Raw genomic sequence first — 25,788 nt, forward strand, 5'->3', positions numbered from 1 at the left:
CCATATACACACCAAAAAAAACCACCAAAAAAACCCACCAACAAACAACCTACAATCTCTGCCACTAGAGGATGCCCTGAAGTGCCGCATCTAGACGTTTCTTAAACACCTCTAGGGATGGTGACTCAACCCCCTCCCTGGGCAGGCTGTTCCAGTGCCTGACCGCTCTTTCAGCAAAGTAATTCTTCCTAATGTCTAATGTAAACCTCCCCTGCCGCAACTTCAGACCATTTCCTCTGGTCCTGTCATTATTCACCTGGGAGAAGAGGCCAACACCCACCTCTCTCCAGCCTCCTTTCAGGTAGTTGTAGAGGGCAATGAGGTCTCCCCTCAGCCTCCTCTTCTCCAAGCTAAATACGTCCAGCTCCCTCAAAAAAACGCCAACCTCACAGGTGCTGTTTCCGCCCGGTTTCGAACCGGGGACCTTTCGCGTGTTAGGCGAACGTGATAACCACTACACTACGGAAACGCCCTGGCGCTGCTCTGCTTCTGTGTCCCGTGGGTAATTACATGCCACTGCTGTAAAGCGCTGTGAGACTGTGAGTGTTAGGTGTGATTCATTATCTTTATAACAAATATACAGCACACGTTGCTTAGCATCACAGGTACTGTGATTCCAAAGGCTTGGCAGGCTGCCATTAGAGGTCACTGTAGCTCTTCGTGTACTGCACATAAAAAGCTACTCAGAATCACAACTATCATTGCTTATCTTCCATTTCAATGTATTTCATGGGTGTTTGCATAGGAAAGAATGGGATGGAGCTAAATGATACATAAGTTAGCTGAGATCACGTCTGGGAAATGCACGTGTTGAATAAAGATCACCAGTCTCCCATTTGGTTTCCTTAGTGATACTACAAATAGCAAAAGCAAGCCAGAGAAGATTGCACGAGAGTGTTAAACCTGTGCTTCTCTCCGGTCATGAGGATGTGAATCTGTCCAGTTTGGCATGCAGGTGTAGTTTCAGAAAAGCATTAAACATGACCATGAGAAGAGAGTAGCACAGATGGTCCTAGCTACTGCTGAATCCCCTGGGCTTGGGGCCTCTTACTCTGGACATACTCCTGTCTCTTCTGGATTTTGAGATAAACAGCAGAGTTTGTTGTGATTTGCGTTTGCTACTATCACATAAGAGAAATGGATAAATAATACTTTTGAAACTTTCCAGTAGGGAAAATGAAGGGAGAATGAAAAGGGGAATGGGAGAATGAAACACGAAATCTGCAAGAAATGAAGCATGGCTAATGTGGTTGGTGCCATACAAATTCCACGTATTAAACAATCTAGGTCTTAAAGAGGCTACAATACAGTGATGTGAGCAATTGTTGTTATAGTACTATTTGTACCAGTTTTTGTTGGCAGTAAACTGTAGTCAAAGTTTCCTCTCTTTACTTGAGAATGTAAGACATAATTTCTATGAACGTGTGCTTTTACTGTTTTGTATGATAAGCAACTATATTGATCAAGAGGCATTTATTTTCTGATAGTATAGCCACTTAGGGATGGGGGTGAATGGCATGGAGTTGATAAAAATGTTAAAACAGTGACTTCAGATAACGCCCAAGCGGAATAGAGCACTGATGTGTTATTCCAGATTCAGGGGCATCCACTGTGGGACTGTGTAGCCCCGCATGGGTGTGCCCTCAGTATGCCAGAGCATTTTTCTCTCTGATGTGAATGAGTGGTGCTAAAGACGGTGCTGATCAGTAGAGATGAGTGTGGAGAATAAAAGTAATAGTGCTTGATTGGGTAGAAGCAAGCAGCTTGTGATGAGATGAATTATGCAGAGCCAAGTGATAAAACTCTGGGATCTTCAAGAAGAGATCCTGTGTGCAGAGCCCCAAGATGGGCAGTGTCCGTAGGTCAGATCAGAGTGAGCCTGATTGCATCCCAGTTTATAACAGCACAGAGGGGAGAGCAACGCTGTGCAGCACCGCTGTGCCCCAAGCTGATCTATCATTTATATCACACCGCTCCTGTGTTCTTTGAGTTCTTTGCCATTCCTCACGTTTTCTTCTTGGTGGATAACGTTCATCATCTCTTTGTTGTAAGACTAGTGAACCTATTACTGAAATTCTAACAAAGATTTGGGAAAACCAATGAAGTAAAGAAAAGCTGCTAGTGCTTAGTATGCTTTACAAGCACACTAGTTTGGAAGGTCATTGCTAACAGAAGGAATTATTTTCCTCCTGTCAGTGGTCTGGCTGGAAGCTGTTAATGTCATGCAGCCCTGTGCTGGCCCGAGAGAAATGAGTGGTGTGAAACCTGCCAAGTTTTATTCAAAGGGTTGGTGTTCCTATCAGAAACCTTGCCACCCTAATGCACTTATGGGAAGTAATGAAAAAGGAGGGGGGAAAAGAATTTTTATGCAGTCATTTATGTGTGGCTGGGTTTTTAGCTAATTCTCTTTTTTTTTTTAAATGAACTGAAATATCAACAGTGCAGCCTTGGATGTTCAAACATTGGTGATTATAGGATAGCTGTACTCTGGCAATGCAAATACAGCCCAGGTGTATTAGGTGGGTGACCTGACCTAAAACATAGGGATGTTTTAATGCTGCTGTACAAGGTACTGGTAGTAAGCGATATCTGGAAATGGGGCTGCAGTGCACAGCAGAAAGGCTCTGGAAGTTATTTGAGTGCAGGCTGGCAGTGTTTGGGATGGGGAATTACTGGGACAGGAAAGGATAACGAAGGAAGACAGATCTCAAGAGGAACCTGGGGCAGACTGAGAACTGATGCTGGCCGGGTACAGTGGCCAGTCGGGACAACAGCTCCTCCACTTGATCTGATCAATCTTCTTGAGCGACCAACTAGGCAGAGTAGGCTGGATGAGAAGACTGACCCTGTGGTGAAGAGCTTGAGGAACAGAGATTGGGCCAGAACCCAGGTAAAGGTAAGACTCTGAGAGGGTATAGAAGAGCATCATTACAGGGGCAGGAGGAGTTGGAAGCATGTTTGAGATCCCTGTGGTGTAAATCATTAATGATTAATAACTTTCTTAGTGTCAAAAGGCATTTTTCAGGTTGGGTTTCTCCATCCTGTGTTCTCTTTGTGGCGCTATGATAAATATCATTCCCTTGACCAAAGTGGGAAGTCAGCCTTGGATAGGCCAAGAAGACGGGAACAAAAATAGGAGGTGTGCAGTTCTCAGTCAGCCTGCTTTAGAGATGACAGCCTGTACAGAGTGAGTGTCCTCTCTGAGGCTAGTAGAGGTCTGTTTGGGCTCGGGGAGGTCAGTTCTGTAGGTCTGAGCAAACAGCTTGGACTATAAGTGGAAACAACCTCCCATGTTCTTTGTCACACAGTATCTAAGAAAATCTTACCAGAACACACTCATGCCATGTCGTTCAGAGTGCTGCTCTGCTTCCCCTCTTCACTCGTGGTGCCTTTGAACATGCCCCAGACCTTTTGGCAGAAGACCTGAGAGATACTGCAGGAATGCCTCTGTGATGAGCTCCTGCCAACCCAGAGAAACAAGGGATGAGAGAGCCACCACGGTCAGAGCTGGGCTGAGCAGCGACGTTCTCTTAGACTGTAGAAACAGGACAATTTCCCCAGAACCCTGCAACCCAGCATCATATTTAGATAGTCTGCTGGGCTTCCTGTACACCCGTGTATTCTCACTGAGCATCTTGAAAGCATTTTGGCCAGAACCACAGGTAAAAGTTCCCTTCTGTTACTAATATTCTTTTTCCTGCATTTTAATTTAATTTCCTCTATCATTCCTTCTTTTTCCACTGCACATTTCCCCTTGAAAGCTAAGATTGCACAAACGGATGTGTGTTCTTCCTCCCCAAGTGCATGTAGCCTTTTCTCTGCCATTTGAAGAAATTAACATTTGGGCTGAAGTCCACCTGCAATTCCCATTAATGTAACAGAGTGAAACCGACCTGCTGCTAGAGAGAAAGAAGCTCTGAACTCCCTTCCTCTGACAACAGATCTCAGGGGATGAAGAGAAAAAGACCCAGAAGATGGTAGGGAAATCTGCTTTCTAAGTAGCAGCTATACACAGGGTGTGCTGGCTGCTGATGGAGCCTGCATGTCCAAATCCTGCTCGTGTGCTTAAGCCTTAGCCTTGCCATTAGGTGCTTTGCTCTGAAGAGGCATGCAGTGCAACCCCCGCCCCCGCTGATTCTTGCTAGGGTATTTAGTCCTCTACTGGTATCATCCATAGATGTGTGACCCAGACGGATGAGCTAAAAACTTCTGCAAATCAAACTGTGTGCGCTGACGCTGTGTAGAGTGGAGGAAAAGGAAAAATGAGGGGATGCCTTTTTTTGAGCTCACCTCTCATGTTGAGTGGTAGGAGGCGAGCAAGCAACTTCTGCTGTGGTTGTTCATGTCCTGGTTATCCACGTAGGGCATTTTGTATCTTATCCTACGGTTGCAGTTTAGGATTTCAGCGTGGACAGAAATACGTTACATACCAGCGAAGAAATCTAAAACAAAGAGGAGGCACACAAGATGAACAGTGAGCGAAGAGGAGGTTTGCTGCTTGCTAGTGCAATGCTAAAGTATAATTCTGGTTCCCTAATCTGGTAAAACAAATTAATTTCTGATAAAAACTGTGCTTGAAGAGCAATTAAAAAATAGAAGTTTTAAACAGTTTAAGTTCCATAGAATCATGTTCCAGTTAAATTATTCTTAGCAAAGTGAGTCCAGTTATTTATTAAGAATAATGTTCATGAGGAAATAACTTCTCTATTTTTCCTCATCTATCTGTTCTTTCCTAGTATGCTTGTTGTTTGCCAAATAATTTAGACAAGCACATATGTAGCATGCTTCTGCTTTTGTTCGTGCAAGCTGTTCCTCGTTTGATGTTTGTAGCATATCCAGATGATAGAGTATTTTCCTTCTTTCTGGAAGAAGTGACTGATGTGTTGTGAAACTGGGGCACTGTCAGTAAGACTTACAGAAGAACATGTTAATTTGGATGAAGAATAAGACAAAGTCTCCAAAGAAGACCACGGGTTCCAAGCGTTTTGCCTGCTGTGTCGTGTTAATAGATCAAGATCTGAAAAGTCACTGGGGACAACGGCGGGTGGGGGAAAGACGCACATGCTGTGCTATGCAACACTTATCTAGACTTTGTCTTTCAGTAAGTCGTTACCTTCCTGCTCTCTAACGGGACTGTGAAAATCCATCTGGTTTTTAGCTATCTGGCCAGCTCTGGTTGCTAAAGATAAAAGCCGTGTATAGGGCAATATCTGTCTTATCTGAATGGTGGATCTGTTTTGCTTTGGGTACTGCAGGAGCTAACTCATGGGGAAAGTATGGAAGAGTTAAGAAAGGACATGGCAGGTGATTGATTACAAAGTGGACTTAGACAGTCTTTTGCAAGGATATGGGAATTTTCAGACAGTCCTCCTATGCTATCTCATGTCTTGCGCTGAGAACATGAGGGCTGTGTGTTTCTTTTCAGTCCCTTGTGAGGTAGCTCAGGTTAATGACATTCCATTTAGGAACTCATCTCCTTCAGCTTCGGTTTCTCCTGAACCTTTATGTGATTACTACCTATTAGCACCTATAATGTCCTCCTTTTGCTTTAGCCATTCCTTTCAAACCTCTGCTGCTGATGGTGCCTCATGATTGTTACATAAAAGGGTTGTGTTCTCTACTCTTCTCCATGGTGAGAGCCTGTGTGATCCGAAATATTCTCCTGGTTCCCCTTTCTGTATGCAGCTGGTAGATAGTGCTGCCTTTGCCAGGTGGAGGAGATCGGCACCTTTCACATCACACAACATATTCTCAGCTGTTTTCAAAGGGTGGTTCTTGGTGCTTTGTGCTGGCATTTCAGCTGGGGACTGAGTTCAAGACAGTCTTGCACATCTTCATGGTAGGCAGCAGTCTCAGGCTCCTGCAGTGCTTACCCACTTCTGGGCAGAATTCCAGTTGTATTTGCAAGATACTCTTCGCTGTGTCAGGCAATCAGAGGATTTTGTTTTGAAGGATAGGTAGAAAGATACTGAACAACACAGTCTTTGTGATTGTTTTATACGATGTGTATTCACGTAGTTTGAATTTCAGTATCTCAGCAGTTCATCTGAAAATGGGAAGTAGGCAGAAAGAGCACAGGAGGCTGCGGCATTGAAAGGAAAAAATGCAGAGCAGAATTTCGGCCTGCAAGATAGCTGGATTCAAAGTGTGTTTTTCTTTTTTTTTTTTTTTTCTTTCTTTAGAATAGGAAATGAATCCCAGATTCCAAACCGAATTCCTCATGTAAATCAGCAGTAGCTGTTAAAGCTGAATGGGTGTAAACAGGAGCAAAACTCGTCCTTCAAAGTTCAATAGGAATTGTGGCTAGTGAGTGCAGTTTGTGAAAACGCAGGCTTCCTGATATATCAAACTGCTGCTCGCTGTTGCGTTAGCCCTCTCGGTTTCGGGGACGGACACCCCAGCGCAGTCTAGGTCTGCAGTTCATAAGGCCTGGGCATTTGCAGATCCCAGCAAGCCAGAAAGCAGGATCTGCAAGGAGAACAGAAAAAAAGAATTGAGAACCAAAAATAAATCTCATAGTCCAGCTGGCAAATATTCCCAGGCCACAATTGTCTTTGGCACCCCTCCACCCCCCAAGGTCTCCAATGGTTCTGAGGCCCCCACCACAAGAAAATCAAGGGTTTAAAAATACAATAATTAGAGAAAATCTTGATGTCATTTGGGTTTGGGAGTCTTTGGAGGTTAGTGTTGTGTGAGTGCGTTTGCACATACGCACTCTGTTTTGTTGAAGTCTGAACTGTTCAATTACTGAAACCATCTGCCCTGGGGCTGAGGAAGGGTACTCTCACCTACATCTCCTCACTCTGAGGGTCTGGGAACTGGTGGGATGAAATGGTGCTTTCTGGGGGAGGACAGCTCAGGTGACAAGTCTCTCCCCTTGCTTTGAGCCAGCTCCCCCTTGCTTTGTGCCAGCTCCCCCCTGCTGACCTGCAGGGTTCTGGTACAAAGCTGGTGGTTCCTCTGAAGGGGGGAATAAAATGTGCATTATGTTCAGCTTCACATCATGACATAGTTTGACCCGAGGGAAGTTACTTGTGGTTGCCTCAAATGTTCTGTATCTAGGAGCAGAGAAGTAATGGGGAGACCTGTGTCTGTATGTATCTTAATTTTTGGACCAAACCTGGGCAATACTCTTACCGGAGCCTCACCTATGAAAATAGGAGACAGCACGCACAACAGGACTGTTGATGTGATCTGTTGGTGATCGAGTCTCATCTGCAGTAAGGATCTGTTCCTTCTCCGTTCCATTTGCATCCATTATACACAAAGCAGTCTTGGCCCTGCCTCCCCATCCTTTCCACACTGGACAGGGTAAGCAGTTACACTGAGTTTGCTCTCACCTTTAGGTTTCCAGAAGGTGCCTAGAACGGACTGTCCAAGCAAGTAACAGATGTGTCCCTTCTCTTTGGGAGGCCCAGGACTTCCCAACACAGTGGAATGTGATGCTGTTGTGATTGTTGTGTTTCAAGAAGGGTCACTCCAAAATGGTTGAGTTGAAGGCTGCCCATTATAACCTTAGCTGATTAGAGTTTAGGATGGGGCAAATTAAGTATGCAGAAATTAAAATGATGATATGGGACAAAATCACTTCCTCTCCCTCCCATGTTAAGGAGAGAATTCCCCTTAGACTTCTCTAGCATTGATTTCAAACAAAGTATTCCAAACCTGGTCTTCCCTGGCAGCAGCCTGCCATCCCTCCTCTGCATACCTTATTCAGGAAGAATATGTCTAGTTCAGCAGTTATCTTTTCGGCTTCTTTGGAAAGGTATTGAGAGTACAGCAGATACAGCTAATTCTTCTGTACTGATTCTTTTGAATTAATTCAACTGTTGCAGATACACTGAATCTACATCAGACAGCACCTGACAGTTTGTAACTAGCTAATTAAGAAGTATCAGCTAATACACTTTAAAAAAAACTGAACTGTCTTATTTATGATAGTTTTCTCCCAGTTTAACAATTGCTTTCTTATCACTGGATGAAGCCTCATGCCTTACTCATCCTCCTAAAACTGACTAAGGAAGGATTTTCAAGGGAGTCTTTTCAAAAGAAAGGAGACAGAAACCATCTCTGAGGAGTGACAAGGTACAGCAAACTTCTACCCTAAAAAGGAAAGTTTCAGAAACTATCATCACAATGCAGGATTATTACAATGGACGTTGGTTTTCAGTCTGTCGGGGTTTGCTCACAATAAACTCTTTATTCTCCGTGTTCCGTGGCCAAGTGGTAGTGGTGCTGACTGGTGTATACGCTGGAATAAAATAGTCGAGCATTCTTTGGGAAGGTAGAGCACTGTGCAGCTAACCCCTGACTGAACCATCAGTGTTTCTGCACTGATGGAGTGAAGGGACTGGAGAAGAGCTAAGTTCTATCAAATACACAGTTCCTTTTTCCTTCATTGCAGGTGATGTATAGATGGGACCAGATCTTCAATTCTTTCATCTCTTGCTTGTATGAGCTTTAAAACTTTCTTGCTTCTTTCTTTTCGATGGTAATAGTAGTCACCTGCTGGTAGTTTAGAAAAGCCTTACAGCACATAATGGCTGACAAAAGCCCAAGCCAGGCTAGATCTTAGGGAATACAGCTACAGCCTGAGCTCCCCATTTCCCTGCTCCCTGAAGGGGAGATGGCCAAAGCTGCAGTCTCATTCTTTATGAGCAGTACTCGGATATCAAAGGGCAGGGAGGAGAGTGAGTAGCTGTAACCCTTCCTGCAGAGGGGCCATGCTCTCTGCTCCAGTGAGGTATAGCTCCCAGACCATTGCCCTAGAGGTTACATAGTGCTGGCACGTCACATCTGGGTCGACCTTGGAGCAGGTCATGGAACAGACAGCAAAGATGTGCACTGGGAACCCCGGTGTACAGACTGTAAGTCAGACAGCTACCTACCAAATGGTCAGGATTAGTTTTGTGTCTCTCAGGAAGGGAGTATTTCCCTCGTGGTGCTCACTTCAGCATCACGTGAGAGCAAGGTGAGCAGGTCTTTAATGTGCCGTCTTAGTGCTGGAAACCTTGCCCTGCCTCCTGACCTCATCCCTGCTTAGCTGCTGTGTGCTGCGGGATGCTGTCAGCTCGTCTGTCAGATGGGAAGATGACAGAAGAGATAACTGAGCACAGCGGAGTCCCTTGTGGGTGGTACGGATGGGGACAAACAGTTGTCTCCCAAGGCCGTGGGGAGCTGCTGGGGTGCTGTAGCAGACCTCTAGGAGAACGAGTTCAGCCTTTGTTGCTGCTAATGGTTACAAGCAACTGATCTCTCTGTGGAAGTGCCATAAATGAAGAAGAGTAATTTTGCTATTAAAAATACTAAAATCTTCCATATGGAAGAAAGAGGTTTTGTTTTGTTTTGTTTTTAATTGCTATTTATTTTTCTCATTGTGCCCTAAATATACATAGTACTGTCCAGCTGGCTGAACCACAGAGCAGAATGAAATATCTGCCCCATCTATAAAGGCACAGACCTATAAAGTGCAGATGACAGACTGAAGTCTCAAATCTTTGCTCCATTCACATATATGGAAGTTTTACCGTTGGCTTCAATGAGACCAGAACCAGGATTTGGCTTACATGAAAGGAGCATTAGCCAAATGAGCACAAGCACATGAGTCAAATGTTCTGGGTTGATTCCTGCTGTTCCCACTGTTTGGACAATTTCTTCACTGTTCTCTGCCTCAGTTTCCCTTATTTATCAGTGCATAATAGACTGAGGATGTCTTAATTATTAAGTTAATTAAAGTAATAAAACTCACCCTGCATCAACTACTGATTTTGTAAGAGGCTTTTGAAACTTCACTAGAGGTGCACTTTTGCTGGCATAAAACCTATTTGTATCATAAGGATTATCAACTCTGTCTATGAGTCTCTCTGCTCATTCCCAACAGTTGTGTTTATAAAGGGACCGTGGCATCATTTAAACTGTAGGCGTCTAGGTACAAAGAAGCCACAGTGACTGCTTTGAATCGATGTTTGATTTTTCTAGAAAAGGGATGAAAGCAAGGAGCTTTTCATTTCCCCCATGGATTGTAGGTTGGTTTTGAGAGGTGTCCAGCTACAGAAGCGCTGCAGACACAGCTCCAAATAAGACGGGGTCACCACTGCAGGGATTTTACTGTGGTTAGGACAGGCACCATTGTGACCATCTAAGGACTTAAATGCATACGCGTGGCTTACTAGATAAAGCAAAGTGGGAGAAGCCACTCGGTGGATATAACTTGGTGTTATTTTTGGATGATCCTAGCTTCTTTCTCAAATGCCATCTTTGTGCTTAGTGGATGGTTTATCTGACTGTATTGCCATGGTTAGAGTGCAATGCATAGGACAGCATCGTTTGTGTTAATAATAATAAATAAGAGGCCGGTATGGTAACAATTGTTGTCCCTTGATTCAGGCACAGCGTCTCTACTGTGAAGATAGAAGGGTTTGTTCTGGACTCCAGAGGCTTTGTGTCACTTTTCAAAAGCTTTATTTTCTTATTTTTTTAGCTTTATTATTTCAAGATCCTAAAGTCTCCTGCCAGGCTTAAATTATCTTTTTTATATTTTTTTGGCTTCCCATTGAAACCATCCATTCATCCAGTTTCCATAAAACCCCTAATAACTATTTTAAAGTTTTTGTTCTTGGCTCTTTCCAAACCTATAAATACTGGTTTGAAAACCCAAGCTGAATTCTGTGCAAATAATCCTCGCTACCACCCCTTCTCCTCTGGTTATAAGTGGGGCCTTTGGTATTTTCCTTCTCAGCACTTGTTAGTTATCAGTGGTCCATATGCCTCTTGTTTGGGGCGGGGGGGGGGGAAGTAGTTATGGCATATGAGTAACCTGACAGACGATATCTCAGAGATGTGATGGTTGCAATTACAAAGGAAAATAGCAGCAGGTAAATTAGTTACAACGCAGTTGCATTCCAAATGTGTCTTTTCTTCCTGCCTTAGCGTAATCCCATCTTTAGCATATGTGTGCTGCTCAGTGAGCACCCCTGAGCAGGTGGTTATGCTTGTCAACAGCCCTCAGCTTCTGTGCGGCAAACCCAAACCAAGCCCAACCCTCACTAGCGAGTGCTGCTAGTGCATGGGGAAAGCCCTGAGAGACTCACAATTTGCCTCATGAGATCTTCCACCTTGTGAAATGTTCTGGTGAGAGGAGAAAGCATAGCCGTGCCCCGGGGGGCGCTGACCCGTGCTGCTGTGTAGCTTGAGAGACAGCGTGGAGGATGAAACAGTAGAGAAGTACCAGCAGAATATCAGTGCTTTGGGGAGATATGGTTGTTTAAAGATCTGGCTTTCAGATGAGAAGCCAGTCCTGATGTCTTTTCCTGGGAAGCAGGACTTGCCACTGATATCTAAGATGATGTCTGCTTGTTATGGGCAAGTTTTGTTGTTCTTGTCAGAAAGCAGACCCTTTTATGCAAAGCTAATCCCTACGAAGTTTCTTGCTACCAGTGGTGGTATGGAGCTAAATTGTCATGCAGAGAACTCACACAGACTTCATGCCAAGTCTATCAGGAGAGGATGGAGGTTCACTCTCTTGTCTTTTCTGTGTTGTGTTGGCTCTTTGTGTTGTGTGGGTCCTGGGATGTTGGGTCCTGATGGCAGTGGAATTGCCTTGTCCCAGCTTATGCAGCCACAGACACTAGATTTATTGCAGCTAACCAGAGGCAGCTCTTCACTTCGCAAGTGCCCCAAGCAAAGTGAATCAAATCCAAGGTCAGATGTCCATCTCATGTCCTTCACAGATGTTCAAACCAACTGGCATCACAAATGAAAGGCCAGACCTACAGGTGTTGAACTCAATGGGGGAAAAATCCATATGTCTTCAGAAGCTTTGGATCCTCACAAGAGATAAAAGCAAATCTTTCAATATACTTTTTCTACATAGATGCACTGAGTGGGGCCTCTGGCCAACATCTGAAAAACCAGGGCCTAAAATTAGGTCCCTAAAATACCAAGAGCAGTGAGTGGTTCCAACTGATACCAAGTTAGGAAAAAGGGCCCGAAATAAACAGATTCCTCAGTAACCAAGATCCTGTTTTTGAGACAAGTGTTCATTCTCACAAATCAAAACAACAAGAAACCAAAAAGAAAAAAGAATGAAAACATCAAATCAAATCCCAGCAACCCGATGATACTATCAGCCAAAGCATGTCTTACTAGAATGTTTTCCAAAATTCCTCAGGGAGTACCAGTGAGCCATGAAGAGGATATTGCTCTTTTCTGATTGGGGTTTTTTTGGAACACACCACACTTATTCATGTGACAAATTTGTTCTTCTGTTAGGTCATGTATCTGCTGCATGGTTCGTTTCTCCTTGTGAGGTTTCTTCCTTTTCCAGGTTTATGCTATAAGATACTTATTTTTTTTAAAGCATTTTTCTTGTCATCTTTTTGGCTTTGTGGTGGATAGTGTGATTATTTGTCTTATTTGGCAGGTAAAGGGAGGAAGCAATTAGCAGCAATAAATACTTTGTCAAGAGGATAAGGTTGATGTCCAGGGACTATCTTACTTTGATAGGTGCGCGTACACATTGTTCAGTGCAATCCTGTTCCCTGGATGAAATTGTTGGGAGGACTGAAATATGAATGTCAGAAAATGTTAATAGGAAAGACGGCAATCCTGAGAACACTTCCAATTTCTTTAGAAATAGTACTTTGATCTGATTTTCAGCCCTCTTCTAAGTTTGTGTTGTTCCTTTCTGCATATGATGAAAGTGGCCATGATATTGTATTTTATTATGTATTTTCTGTCTCAATTAGGAACGTATACTTTATCACTTCAGGATGAACGCTTCAGCAAGAAGGCATAGGAAGTTTAACAAGATGTTAGGTCTTCTTTTTTAATTGTATACACAATCGTTACGTTGTCTTGGGCATCTAGTTTGTAGTTATTGATGTACTTAAATTGCTGTATTGTCCCAGCACCCTCCTTGTCCGTTGAGATCTCATTGTTTAGTTGCACAACCAGAAGACAGTGTCTGATCCAAGAGATCATGTACCTGCTTGACTCTACACAAAGGGAGGGAGGACTCATACCAGCCTGACTGTGTAGTTCCCCAAAGTAAGTATGTGCAACAGTGCAGGCTGCTTTGGGCATCAACCGATTTTTTGGTATGTATCTGTAGAGAACTTAGGAGACTGAACGTGATTCCTGGCTTAGTTCTCATGCTTTTAATGCAGGATGAATAAGTAATATTGCTAAGAATATGCACCTTGAAATCCATGTGTGAGGAAGCATATAGAGGGCACGCTGAAATATGGAGCAAAGAAGAAAGGTGTGTCTCTGTGGCTTTTCGATACCAGAAATAGAAAGTCTTCTCAGTTCTGCATAATCTCATTTCTAACAAACATTTTTTCTGTTCTTCCTGTTCTGACCATGTGAGTTCCCATTGGGTACCACACCACCAGACTGTCCTGGCAGCTACAGACAAGGCAGATGAGAACGTAACTGAAGCACTCCTGGGGATGGAGAACTGCTATACAAGGCCAATAGAGAATCTGACCACCCTTATGAAATGCAGCAGGAGCTTCCTTTTTTGACAAGGCATCTGAATAAGGGCTGGGTTTCTCCTTGCACTGCAGTCCCTAATGTTGCATGTCCTCTCTCTGTAACTAGAGAATTCACTAGTCCCTACAACTGGAGAAAGGAAAGATGCTGAAGCTTCCGGAAGCTCTACTGGCTGCTTGCTTTGTAGTCTAATTTAGAGGGACGTGGTCTGAAACTAGAGAGACTGGCGCTGTTGCAAAACCCTAGGTAGACCCTGACATAGAAAAAGGGCTTTTTGCAATGCTCCGCGTAGCAGAGCCTTTTCCATTTGAAGTTCAAGTGCAGTCACAGTGGCAGCAGTGACTTGTTCTGTCCAGTGTCAGTTTATGATGGAATATAACTGTAGTTTTAAAAATACATATCGGGTTTAAATGCAGCTCAAAATGTCAGCATATTACTCTGTGGTCTTGCAACAGCAGTGTTCTAATAAAATCATAGCCCTTCAGCTTCTGGAAGACAACACAGAGAATGATACTCCTCTGGTACTGTAAGCTATATTTTCCCTTTACAGCTCTGGCAGGTTTCTTGAAAGTTCAGTGATATCCAGGCAAAACCAATCTTAAACAAATCTGAACTCTGCCTAGAAAGGAATCCTGATGTTACCTATATTTGGAGTTTCCTCCCTCTAACAGAATGCTTCGATTGAAGGGTTTTTCTTACGTGTGTGTGTGGCGAGAGGTGTTACCTTCCTCTCTTCCATCCCCATTCAGGAAGCATGCTATGGCCACTTTAGTAAGGAGATAGTTCCACAGGCAACCAAGGCACTTGTACGTGTACCTCAGCTACCATGTGGGGTAGTGCACTCCATCTGTCTCCACGCTGGAAGTCTTAATGGTGCCTCCAGTGCATTCATAGTGCATACTTGTGGATACCACCTCTCCCTCAGACCCTCCGCACGTACCTGACAGCAATACTAAAACAGTAGAACAGCTGTCTGCAGGCACCCTGTTACTCCAAGGTGTGTGGGTGCTCCTCACAACCACCGTAAGCTTAGAGAAGAGTACTGAAGATGACCAGATGAACAGAGTGGCTCCTTTATGAGGGCTGATGGGACAGACTGGGACGCTTTAGCCTGGGAAAGAGACACTGAATGTGGCGATATGAGAGAAGCTAACAAAATTATGGAGCGTGGTACCACAGCTGTTAACCACTACCTCTGCCCAGCCTTGAGATTCAAAAGTCCTCTCTCTTTCTGCTTCCTAATATCTCTACATTTTCTGCCATCTACACCTTCTTCCCTCTCAGCTGGCAGTAGCATTCTTTCACCAAATAAACAGGCAGCTGTCTGGTGATGTTGATTAAGTCCTAGGGCAGTTCATGCTCCCTCTTTATATTAATTCCCTCTGTAAATGTCCTGCTCTCTTTTCACCATCTGCTTCAAAAAAAGGGTGAGAATTTTCCACAGTATGGATTTGTTGCCTGGCGCTCTCCCATTCCTGCCCTCTCCCTCTTCCCCTGAAAACATTGCTCTTCATCAGTGATATGCCTTGAGTGAGCTGCCCTCAGAACCTAGAACGTTGGGATAAAGGTTTTTCCATCCATGGGCCATTCGAAGTCACTAAGAATCCAGTATAAATCCTCTCTTGGTTAGGTCTTTAGGTCAGAGTCCTCACAGAGAAGGAAGGAACATTGAAAACCAGAAACTGAAGTTCCTGTCTTCCCCTGCAGGTTGCTGGAATTACTATCTGATTATAAAAAGGCAAATGTGCAAGTCATGTAAATCACATTAATAATCGACTCTTACATGAGACTGATATTGCAGCTGCACAAAGTAGGTTTCTTATAATTTCCTTGGTTTCCTGTCAAGGGAAGTGCTGGATTCTTTCTCTTTATGCGTTCAAAATGGATGCTTCTGCTTTAGCCTAGCACAAGTTAATGGATGCTGACCTAGCAAAATGTAAACATTACCTGTGGAGATCAGCTTGCGATCTGGTGGTCTGATGCTCTAGGAGTCTCTTAATTCTTCAGAAGTTTCTCTCCACCTTCAGTAATGTACAGGCATTTTCCTGTTGACATCCAAGCAAACGTTGTGAGGTTTCCGTAGACATAACTTGTTGGGTTTAGTTTAGTTCTTTCTTTGTGTGGTATATGAAAATTAAATACAGTAAGAGCTGGGTTAAATTTTTCAGATGAAAATAAGTAAGTTTGTTTCCACAGAGGAAGGGAAAGTGTATTTTAAATCATTGCAGAAAACTTTGCATTATTTCCAAAATTTGGAACTTGCATTTCTTTTCCATTAAAAATAATCGCAATTTGAGGAAGTTATCAAAATTATTAGGCTACTAAAAATCCTGTGAGCCTTTTCAATGATAGGGCTATTTGCCTGCCACAGCAGATTACAACTTTAACTTCCAATTTACTTTTCCCTTCAGTTGCTTTAAGCATTCCTTGGACTCATTCTCTCAGTCTTTACTTTTATATCAACCCCAGTTTATCCTGAGATTGCAGCATTTCTTTGTATAACTCCAGTTAAACACTTTGGAGTGTATCACTGAGGGAGTGCCGCACGTGAAGGATTTGTGCCAACTAAGATATGCAGTAACTCCCTCTGAAATAATTTATTTAACTTTGTTCAAAATGTAAAATGTATGTCTTTTTCTGCTGCTGGCATCATTGTGGCCTATGTATCAGCTTTCTTCTGTGAAGGTAACAGACAGAGTGTTGATGAGTCAGGCTTCAGTAGACCTATGCTGATTCACACTGGCTGAAGATCTGAGCAAATTCAAAGTCGTGCGGCATTCCGAGTTGGAGCAGGAATCTTAAATCAGAGGTCTTTTCCATCTGTAACGTGTGGGTATGGCAAGAGGGTTATCCATTGGAAGGCACATGCGGTGTCGTAAAAAGATAAGTGCAGCCTCAGTTCCTCGGTCTTGTGGGTGCTGTAGTTAGCAGAACTCCTAACTCAAATGCCATGTTGTCTTCTGGATCCAGAGGAGTCATGCAGACTGGATGCTTCTGTCCCTATAGAGAGGGAATGTAATGTTTCCTTCCTTTCTTCAGAAGCCTTGTCTCCATCAGCAGCAGCGAGGAAAGACTGTCCCTTTGCCAAGTACAAAAGGCAAATCACCACATCAGCTTTTCGTCCTGGAACTGGGAACCAGTCCTGGAACTGGTGAGGCTCAAGCTCTGGTAAACCAGGAAGCATAAGTCATGCCTTTATTGCTCCTGAACGGGGTGGCAGCCAGTGTGCCAGCTTCAGACACTTCCCTGGCTTTCTGTTTGCTTTCTGCCACATGGGCGATGTCTCTCCTGTAACATTCACATCCTGTGTGTATTATTGTCTGTCTGTACGTGTAGGTACCCAGACGTGCGTCTGCCTTCCAGAATTCAACACGTTCCCACATGCTGTCTGCCCAGTGCACTCCAAGCCCGGGGCTGCAGGGAGGCAGCCCAGCTCAGCTTAGTCTGCAATGGAGGAAGGTTAAACTGAACCAGGTCACCCTGTTGTAAACTAAGAGTGCGCAAACAAGAAATACCACAGTCAGCTTAATGTAGGGTTAACTTAACTATACCCAAATCCTTTGACTGTAAGGCTGTCAAAGGACAGGAGAGGGCCTTTCTCTTCTGTTTATACAGCTCCTGTTACGGCAGGTTTGTGACCTGTATGTGGGACCACAGTGAGTGATAATCTAATCCTGTGTTTTGCTTAAAACTGCAGCCCATCTCAGCTCAGGTGCAGTATTTCTCTGAAGCTCAGAAGCTAGGGATAATAAAATACCTCATGGTCCATCTTCCTTGGATTTCGTGAGTCCCTGTAAGCCTGATTACACGGGGTTTCCTACCTTGTTGGTATATCACTTCAGGTGCTAAGGCTTTCCCAAGGTGCACATGGCCATGGACAAACACAGACCAACAAAGAGGTGCAACAAACCATCTTCATTCCCCTGCCATGGAGGTGGAGCAGAGCTTAGCTTCTAATGAGCACCTTGCTCTTCTGCATCTGTCATGCAGGCAAGATTGGCTTGTCACCTTCAGTTTTCTGCACAGAGAAGTTACATCCATGTTGCCCATTAAAGCCCGTGTTCTTTTGTGGAGGCAGAGGAACCTATTCTGCCCTGCAAGTTACATTCCTTTGGAGTACAGGAGCACTAGTGTGAAGAACAGGGCATAAACAAGCCCAGAATCAGATGGCGACCCCACACAGTGGTCATGGGCTAGGGCTTGCCACCTGAATACATGGCAAAGAGGGGGCACAGTCATAGTAATTAATTTATTGCCTCAGGGTGGAATAGCAGACTTCCTGCACTCACACATACACAGAGCCAACCCCTTTTTCCAAAAGACAGTGTGCTCACATTACACGGTGTTCAAAACTCCTTGCTGTTCCCAGAATATTTCCTTAGCTCGTTTGTCCAGTGAGGGGCACAAGGGAAAGCAATTACTGCGGCAAAGGTGGAAAATGGAGGTAACGGTTCAATCTAATCACCACCCCACCATGGAGAAAGCTACATCTCTCCTGACCACAGAGGAGGTGTTTAGTGCTCCGGCTCAAGGCAAATATTTCCTCATCACTCAGCAGCAGTTAGGCAGGATGTGCCAAAGCCCGCCAGGTCTATAAGCGTGAGGAAAACAAGGGCTGCATGGAACTGTCATCAGCAACAACAGTCCTAGAGTTTAGGCTTAGCTCTTCTCGCTGTGCTAAAACAGATGACAGGCCACATTACACAGCCGCAGAGATTGAAGTTGAACAGACTTGAGTGCGGAGCTGGTGGCTGATCATTGTGTTTAACTCTTTGAAGATTGTAAACGACATTTGCACGCCTCTTGCTAGAGCCTGGTAGGCACCAACAAGCCATCCCTTCCAGGGACAGGGGTGGCTGGTGCAGAGGGTCCCTTCTGCAGCCCCGATGGATAAGATTCCTCTACAGCTGTAGCTGCACCGAGCTGCTAACTCAGTGCAAAAAGGGGCAGCCTTCCATAACCCACTTTCTCTTGGGATGAGTCCCTGTTCCTATGGAATGAGGGACCAGTCTGGATTTGATGTCTATCAAAGTCTTTGCGTCTAGCTGACAGAAGGGAGATAAACCGGGGCAGCCTGATCTCATTCAGATCAGCTTTACCTCAGTCAAAGTTGCTGGATTGATTCTCATGATGTTATTCCCTGTTTGCACTGAGGTCACGACACTGCATGATGGATTTATGCCATGAACAGGCATGACAATTATTTTCCTCTAAGTGCTTGTGTTTGTAGAGCATTACCAGGTGGCAAGAGGAGTTTCTTAGGAGACAGTTGCTGTAGCCTGACCATGTTTTAAAAAGACAAATGTGTTGACAACTCCAACATGCTATGGACTGTGATCAAACTCCTACCCCAGTTCCAGTGGTGGGGATCTTGTGTATCCTTGGGATTACATTGCTTCAACTAATGTAATGACTAAAGCGAATGCACTGTGAGAGCCTGAGTTCAGACCTTAGAATGAAGATATGGACCTCCATTGCTCCATTATTTTAAGTGTAGTATACCTTTTGCCTTCAGAAACGTAGGTCTGAAGGTTATCAAATCTCGCTTGCGCTATTGTAGACAATTGCAGCAGTTCTTACTGTTCATGAACTAATCAGAACCCAAAGCAGAACTTTGCTCAGACCAGCGTCCTGTGTGTTGAACTGTGTTTCTGCTGGCCAGCAGTAATTAGGTTCTTTACAGTACTGCTACTACTACTGGCCAGCAGTAATTAGATTCTCTGGATCAAGTCCAAGAGGTAGTATTTTATTAATGAGTAAATTGCAACTTAAGTCCAATTTATGACTAAAAATTTGATGTAGAGCTTGCTGAAAGAAAACCATCCAGGTTGAGTCTTCAAGAAACTTCAGGATGAAACATTGCTTCTGTGCAGATTGATCTATAGATTTATGTACACTGATGCCAAACTGCACTTGCATATAATGACTCTTCAGCGTGGATGCTATATACTGGCTGTTGGTACCCCGTATGCAATTTTCTCAGACATATTTTAATTTTTAAGCCCCTAAGAAGTTATTAAAAAGATCACAATAGTTGCAAAGGAATTGTACAAGGACCAATTAAAAATGTTAGTTAGATATTTGCTATGTCAAACGTCAAGTCACATACTTTTTTTTAATTAAATCAGTTTCCAGTAGAGTTCATAACATCATCAATGACCTAAACAGTGCACCTGACAGCTTGCCTGCCATCTCGAGCTGTAAATCTGGGTAACTAATGGTATATCGAAGAAGAAAAGGTCAATAAATGCAGAAATGTGTGGAGGATCTAATCTTTCCCTGGCACTTGTTATTCCTCCCTTTTCACTCTCCTTTCATTTTATAATCTGTCACATTAAACTAGTCACGCTTGGCAAGAGCCTGTTCAGGACAAGTTTCCGATAAAGCTGCATCCGTTCTTGCCACACAGCATCAGATGGGCAAAGGCAATACGTGACTGCAGATCTGGGAACACACAAGGGGAAAACTCTGTTCTGGAAATGTAATTTAAGGAGGAGTCATAAATACACGTAGCTGTATTAAATTTGAGAAAGACGTGGAAGAGGCTACAGAAGTCGCCCATCTCTTCACGCACAATTAAAAAGGCTTTTGATTACTTTGGGTTTGTTTTGAACAAAACTGCTACTGTTGAGAACAGAAATGTCTTACGCTTCTGAGCAGTAGACCTGGTAGTCTTTCCATCCGCCAGCACATTTTTTCCCTGCGGTGTGCTTAACACTTTGCCCAGTCCAGAAAGAAATGACTCAGTCAAAAGGACTTCCTCCGTCTCCCTTGGGTGATTACTCTACAGCCTATTAGGTCTCCCCGTTTGGAAATGTTTCCAATATCATTTTCCCTGTGCTTATTTTTAAAGCATCATTCTGTGACTAGATATTATCCTGAACAATGCTCTCCCATCATTAGGGCTTCCATTTCTTCTGTACTTGTCTATGGTTATCCTGTCCCCTCCAGCATTTCACTGGTGTTTAGTTGAGCTGCAGATGTTTAATGTATTTAACCTTTCCTTGTATGCCAAGCACAGGACTGGCACCGGGATATTTATACACCATTAAACAAGGGTGGTGCCTGTTAAATGTAATTACTTTCTTCTGATGCTTTCATGGTAGAGGTTGTGCTAGAGAACAAGGGCAGCTTCTATTCTAAACTGCATGGAAAAGGTGCAACTGCTAAACAAGAATGACTTATAAACAGACTATATATAGTAATATATTAATTTAGTATCCAGCCTTGATTTAAGTCCACAGGGGAAGCAGTTAAATTTAATTGATGCCGACCTCTCAAACAAAGATATTGCATGTATGTGTGTGCATGAGAAATTCCAACTAAACTGATGAATGTTATCAGGTTTACTAGGATTCTGTATTTTAACTGTAAAGAATATCTCTAAAACCACTAGAGTCTTTTAGACTGTGGGAAACATTGCGAATGTTACCACACTATGTCTGGATGCATAATATGTATGTGTTTTTGTATCTCAGCATATTTGAGTTTCTTTGGACTTTAAGATGAGCTCTAAATCCCTTTAGTATAAAAAGCTCACTTCAGGGATAGTTGTATAATCGCTGTATTGTATATTACCCTAAATTGCGGATATGTACGGTCTACTTGAACTCCAAATATATTTTTTGAATTAAAGGTAGAGATGGTAGCTCCGTCTCTTATTAAAGTTGTAAACATTTAGCATTTACCTATTTTTGGTTGCTTATAAATTTTTGCCCGTGCCAACTCTGTCTGTTGGACACAATATGATATGTGTATGTAAATGTTATGATGATTTCAGCGAATTTTTTTAGGAAAGGAAAATGTGATATAAAAGTGCAAGAACAGTCATACCAGGTCAGACCAGCCGTCTGTCTAGCTCAGGATACTCGCTCTGACAGTGGCCAGTACTGCGAGCATATTTGACACTTCCTTCAAATATTCTCCTAGCCTCCAACAATTTGTGGCTGAGGGATTTTAGAAGCAGACACAATATTTTGTACCTAATAGTCCTTAAGGGATTTTCCTTTGGTGACTTTGTTTTTGTATCTGTGTAAGCTTTTGGCATCTAGAATGTAATTTGGTGAGGAGTTCCACTGTTTAAATACACACTGGCTGAAAAGAGGTCCTTTCTGGTTTTTGAGCCTATTTCCTGTCTTTTGCAATTGAAGATCCCAAGCTGTTATATTGGAAGCAATCATTTTGAAGGCCAGCTTCTGCCAAACCCCTCTTGGTCCGCATTTTGGAATACAAACAGTCAGCTCAGAGCCCCTTGCTATGTAGGCAAATTAGAAGTATTTAAGATTGTTTCTTCCCATGTGCATTACTTTGCATTTATTGACAGTCAGTGTCATCTGCCCTTTTTCTGGCCAGACACTCCATCTTGTCACCTTCATCTGAAATTTTCCATAATCATTCCTTAATACTTTGCATATCTGATTATTGGTAGCAAACTGTTTTGTCACTATGGTCTTTCTTTTCTAGATGATTGCATAAAGCTTATTTTTCTCCAGTTAGCAATTTTAACAGTTTTCTTTGAGCAGCTCTAGCCACTCCATATAATAAAAAAGAGGAAGTGGGAGTCAAGATTGTCAGGAAATTGTGTATTGCTATGCCCATGAGCATCCCAAAATTTCATGGGCCGTGTAAAAGGGAACGTAGCAGATGCTCAACAACGATTAAGGAAACTGGGGACGTTCAGTTTCACCTTTAAAGTTTCTCCTTTATTTAAAGGGCTGACTTTAGGTACCAAGGGTCAGCAGATTTTGGCTGAAGAATTAAAGAGCAGACCCACCACTGACTGAAACTGCGAGTGAGACTTGCTTAGAAATCAGTAGGGTGTTGTATCAGATGTAAAAATGATGTTCCTGGGTTAAGAATGAATAGAAATTAGTCCAGGAATGCAATTAAGTGAATGTCTAACTGTACATGCTTGAGTAAATATTTTCAGCGGGGATACATATTCTGAAATTGAAAACCGTACTTGCATGCTTTGCTGGACCCCTTGAGAAGTTATATAGCTGTCTGTAAATATTGAATATACGTGAATTGTTTGAAATGTATGACCAATTTGAAAATAACCTATTTATCAGTGTGCTTCTGGCTGTCAACCTTGACTGATAGTTAGTTGTTTGCTTCTTTTTCATACATCTCTCCCAGATTCCCAGTGAGCTGCAGAATTTTGTGGGTCTTCTCTGGGCTCCAGTTTGTTCCCCACTGAAGTTAATAAGTGGCAAAGTTCATCAAAAAAGAGTATCAGCAGGAACTTTTTTCTTTTTTTTCTTTCAAAATAAAGTTTCTTAATCTTCTCCATTCCTTCCTCCTGTTCCTCTCCAGGAGATCTGTTCCACACAGCCCATGGAATTTTGGCTTCTCATTTATATTTGGAAGAAAAACAAATTTCAAAATGTTGGAATTTCTCACAGATCAGAAATTCCTTGTTCCAGATAGTCCGACATGAAAGGATCCCAGTGGCTTCTGTGGCACTTGGCTTGCCTGCGTAGGATTGTCAGGCAGAATTAGCAACACCTGGATAAAGGAGGAGGGACTGCACGGCAGCACACCCACCACCTTCTGCCCTAGCGGTGATAACTGAGCCTCCTCTTCTCCGATCCTGTGTTAAATCTGTTCCAGAATAATAGCTCCTTTGCTGAGTCAGTTTAACCTTTCCAGCTGCAAAGGTAGTGGATATCTTTGTTAGAGATGGGATTCTCAGAAGTTCCGAAGAGGCAACTGTCAGCTCTCAGCAGCTTTCACTGGGACACTTCAATCCTAGGCTGCCAGTAAGAGGGAATTCTGAGGTGTGCCAGGAGGCATTGTTCCTTCAGATGATAATTTTTCCCCACCTTAAAACAAAAACCAATAATAACAGAAGTAGGAGATTCCAGTTATTAGAAAAGGAATGAAAATAGTCCGAAGGGTCTCCTTTTACAGTCCCAGCAGCTATCGTTTCGCCTTTCAGTGTGTCATTTTTGCCCTCCACTCATCAGTCTCTTTCTGTTAAATTTCTTGGGAGAACAGAAGAGAGACAAATTTCACTGAAGTTCAGTAGAAACAGGGATAAGGGGAGGCAGGAATCTTGTTTTACGTGGGATAAAAGAAGCAGAATATAAATTACCCGAGAAGAAATGTGTAGAGTGGCAAGGCACAGGCAGGGGGTGTGAGGGAAGTCCTGAAGGGGTTTTGCTCCTCTACTGCTGCTGCGTCCTTTCGATACTGATTGTGACTCTGCACACGCAGAATTCGAGTGCAGATGGGACATGGGTCTTCAATCTCCAAAGCACGCATCTCTTGTAGTCATTTCCATGAGAATGAAGAACACGTAACAAGCTACACTTTCACTGTTTCTGACTTTTTGTCATCTTCAGTAGAGGACAACAAGGTTTACCCTTACACAGATGAGAAAGGCACCAGAGCACATAGTAAAGCACTTTCTTCCATAAATGACAATGAATTACCTTTTCTTTGTTGGAAAATAATAATTAAAAGAGGCCTAGCTGATCTGATTTGTTTACAGCACCCTTAGTCCTATGACAAAGTCAGTCACAAAATGTTCTTACTGAAGCTGAGTAGTCAGGAAGGAATGATAAAATACTGGGTAATGGACAAAAAAAGAAATAAAATTATTTTCAATGTGTCTTCAGGGACAACGGATACCTCAAGATTCAGTACTAAAATTTAACATATTAAGTTCTTGTGAGACTGGACAAATAGGAAGCTTGCAGAGTTTTGCAGATTTAACTTTATTTTATTTGGGTTAGTCACAGCTAGGGAAAACTATGACTAATTTCAGAGGGGTCCAACTCAATGGGGTCTCAATTCAGGGACAAGGTTCTGAAGTACCAAAGTAATGCAAAAATAGGCAGTAGGCAGTGGAAATAATTGGAGAAGATTTAGTTGTAAGAAAAAAGAAATTCCTCAGCCTTGTGTCGGTAGTGTCTCATGATATACCAGCACGCACAGGATCTCTGCTGGGCAGTGTGTTCTAAGCTCTGTTCTCTTAAGTCACTTAGTAACATGAGTCTCAGAAGATTAGGCTTTCTTTGTAGAGGCCTTTGGAACCCACGAAATCCCTTCCGCAGGGACTACAGTGCTCCTGACAGCCAGGTCCATGCTGGCACCATCCATGTTCCTTGTGCAGCCACCCCGTGTGAAGGAGCTGTGGTGCCACCGCTGACACTTGCTGGAGGTTCAGGAGAGGCAGTGTCTCATTTGGAACACCACCAGCCCTCGTTCAGAGCATGCTCACATAACTGAAGTCAATTAGCTTTCTGCCTGCGAAGGGTGTGGACCCGTTCCCTTCAGAAACAATTTTTATTTGGTTGGGTTTTGCCTTTGTACTGCAGCACGCTCCGATCATCCCTTGGTTACGGCCGTTAGGGTATTTTGCTTTCTTCCGTGCCTCAGTGCTTGCGACTCCTGCCTGCAAACTGCAGGACCTGGGTGATGCATTCATTGGGGCTTTAGCTGCCCCCCAGAATCACAAAACTATGTGTGAGCAAGGACATACCATTCTCATTTCTGCCCTGGCTTGCTCAGCCCTGCTATCTGTTTTGGGCATAAAGCCGTGCAGGCAGCAGCAGTGTGACCACCTATTTAGCCAGAGGTGTGGAAATAAATGGAGGTTCCTCAGATTTCTGACCTCACACATAGGGAACATAAACATTTTGACCTTCTTGAGCATCTGTGTCAAAGACTTAGCAGCAGTGTGTGAAGGATCTTGCACAGCTCTGGTAGTGAAAAGGAAATCAATCCCCTACAGTAGCAACTTCCATAAGCATTAAATCTAACTTTAAAAGCGCTCAGGGAAGAGAAATCAAGGCAAAAAACAAGTCCGATTCCCACAGAGAGGAGCTGAGGGATGGTGGAATGAAGGTATGTGCCTTTCAGAGCCTCAAAGCAAGGAGCAGGAGAGATTCTTTGGAAACGCCTTTCAGCAGCGCCTGACAGTATAAACACTGTTCATGGCACCCACCAGCCTGGCTGACTGCGCTTGTAATGGGTCTATCTCAAAGCTGTCCCTGAGTGTGTGGTGTTTGAAAGGGAGATGAAGGAGCTTTCACAGATAGAGGTGGTACACCTCGTTGTTTCCCTCTATTCTTGTGTGGATTATCAGTGGAAAATGCCACTGCTGTAAGGCAGAAGCTGCTTTATATGGCTTAGTTCAGGCTTCAGTCTGCTTTCATCCAGGACTAACTCCTTGAATTTCAGTATTTTTTTTTTTTTCTAATTGACACCAGTACAAAGGGGAGAAAATCAAGTGATAAAAATCTCTTCCAGTAAGCAATCGTGGAGCTGTCTTTGCCATTAAAGTCT

The 25,788-nt window shown here is 43.3% G+C and overlaps 1 protein-coding gene and 1 non-coding gene across 2 annotated transcripts in view; one reads left to right on the forward strand and one right to left on the reverse strand.

Annotated features, from left to right (window-relative positions):
- Positions 1 to 396: 396 nt before the first annotated feature.
- On the reverse strand, positions 397 to 469 carry TRNAV-AAC (transfer RNA valine (anticodon AAC)). The gene has a single exon. It is a non-coding gene; the product is annotated as a tRNA-Val (tRNA).
- A 3,014-nt stretch (positions 470 to 3,483) lies between these two features.
- Positions 3,484 to 25,788, forward strand: part of OSTN (osteocrin) — a 54,458-nt gene continuing 32,153 nt past the window's right edge. The window contains exon 1 of the mRNA XM_063338683.1: positions 3,484 to 3,662. The gene's annotated coding sequence lies outside the window, so the exon portion shown is untranslated. The remainder of the gene's footprint in view (positions 3,663 to 25,788) is intronic.

The sequence above is a fragment of the Chroicocephalus ridibundus genome, chromosome 6, assembly GCF_963924245.1.
Source record: "Chroicocephalus ridibundus chromosome 6, bChrRid1.1, whole genome shotgun sequence".
NCBI lineage: Eukaryota > Metazoa > Chordata > Aves > Charadriiformes > Laridae > Chroicocephalus > Chroicocephalus ridibundus.